The following is a 2,161-nucleotide window of genomic DNA, read 5'->3' as shown; positions in this document are numbered from 1 at the left end:
CTGTGTGTATGCGGAAGTCGTGGGAGAGGGCGTCATCTTCCAAAATTTTTCAAATCCAATCAACTTCACAATCTTTTTAAAATCATCCCAAAATTTTTTCAGAGGACAAGTTAAGTTCTTGCTTTTTGCCATCTTGTTCTGTTTCTTGCCTCATTTGCGTATCATCTGCTGGAAATGAGTGTTTATTCTGGTTGCATACATCTCTTCACACAGTCCAGAACTTGATAGCTTTTTTTCCATGCATTCATTGACAGATTCATGGTTTTTATGGTCATCTCTAGACAGATATTCCCAAAAGGTGCTGATTTAATGACCATTTGAAGTTTTACTGTACCATCCTTGTGTATGTGGTAGTCGTGGAAGACGTGGTGTATGCTTCTGGAGCTGGAAATGCAGCGGCTGCTGGCACTAGACTTTCTGTCTAATATATCCTCATTAAAGGATTTAAAGTATTCGCTCCAATTACAGAGCCCTGTATTGTTGTTTTTCCTTAATACATTGCCTGGTCGGGAGTGGGTAATTTGTTCTCCTACTGCCTTCCTTGGATGTGGTAGCTGTCTCTCATACTCCCTCTCCATAATAAAACCCTGATTCTCCGTTACCTGTGGTCACCTTGGAAGGGAGCCCGTATGGCACGTGGGGGTGGAAGAAAGGAAGAGTCCTGTCCTGGCAGATCCTGAAGCGGCAGGCATCTGGAAAATACCCCTTGCACAAGGAGGGCGAGGTGACTGGCTTCCAGAGGACACCAGAGCCACCCTGTCGCATTGCCCACTGCACACAAGGCGACTCACAGAATCACTCAGGAGAGGGGCAAAGGCATGGGGGCCTATGCGACAGCTCCATCAGGCTTATATCTGCCTCTGGTACCGGGATCCTCAACCCTACAGGGATTGAGATGCAAACTGGGTAAATATAGTGGCAGTTGGGCTGTGGCGGAAAGCGTTGTAGTGCATGTCCTACCTCCACCGACGTGTGTGCCGTGCTGCACTGCTTCGAATACTTCACGAACATGGCAAGTGCTGATGACGTCATCATCAGGATTACTATCCCTCATCTATGCTTCCTTGAAAAAAAGCATCAGACAATGATGGATGAGGTGGTGATATAGGAGGAAGAACAGGGAGCACTCACACCATTATCAGGCCACTTGTCCACACATGGCTTAGGCTAAGTTCACATTTGCATATATGTGCACAGCGTATCATCTGCATGAGCAAACACATGCCAAAACGCATGCAAACGCATGTTTATGCAGCGTTTTTTATCCGCTTGTGTTTGAGTTTTTGCCTGTGTTTGCGCTGTTTATGCACATGCGTTCGATATTTCCAGGAGGGCATATCTCAATGGGCGAGTCTCTAAATGTTTCCTGGACATGCACAGTCCGAAGTATGCAAGCGTATCGAACGCATGTGAATGCATGTCCTTGCATACCAATGCGTTCCCATAGACAGTAATGCGTGTTTTTTTTATGCACTCAATCCGCAATCGTGCACATGGCTGCGAATAATTGACGCCTCAAAAAATGCAACATGTTGCGTTCGCCGGACACCGCCGCACACCGCGGAACGACGCATGTGTACCCATCCGCATGCAAACGCATGTCCCTGTGTACACCATGTTAAAGATATGGATGCATGCTGATCTATGCGGATCAAATGCTGCGCACAGATACGCAAATGTGAACCCAGCCTTAGAGGGTAGGTTCCTGTACAAACAGCCAGTGGACAGTTTTGGAGTATGAGGAGGAGGAGGAACCATGTTCAAAGCAGGGTGGCACTCAAAGCAGCTCACAGACATCACTGGAGTGTGGCTAGGTGGATACGGAGGACCCACCCAGATGATACACCTCCCACCAAGGATAGCTTGTTATTGCCTCTGGGCAGCCTAGCACATGCTGCCAATACATGCTGCTGTGCCTCTGCAATGACTTTCGAGTTGCTCAAATTGTTATCAGTTCTGATTACTGGGTGTCCACCCTGCTGGATCCCCACTACAAGGATAATATGCCATTGTTACTTATGTCACTAGAGTGGGATCAGAAAATGCAGGAATAAAAGCACACTCTGGTAGACACACTACTGACGGTGTTCCCATCTGACAGCGGGGACTCAGAGGAGAAAGTCGCCAATGCAGCTGGGGCACTGGTACTGCCTCGGAAGGT

The 2,161-nt window shown here is 47.7% G+C and overlaps 1 pseudogene; it reads right to left on the bottom strand.

Annotated features, from left to right (window-relative positions):
* Positions 1 to 373: 373 nt before the first annotated feature.
* On the bottom strand, positions 374 to 813 carry LOC143777292 (18S ribosomal RNA; annotated as a pseudogene).
* Between the last annotated feature and the right edge of the window lie 1,348 nt (positions 814 to 2,161).

The sequence above is a fragment of the Ranitomeya variabilis genome, chromosome 5, assembly GCF_051348905.1.
Source record: "Ranitomeya variabilis isolate aRanVar5 chromosome 5, aRanVar5.hap1, whole genome shotgun sequence".
Lineage (NCBI taxonomy): Eukaryota > Metazoa > Chordata > Amphibia > Anura > Dendrobatidae > Ranitomeya > Ranitomeya variabilis.
This window is presented reverse-complemented; position numbering and strand designations above follow the sequence as displayed.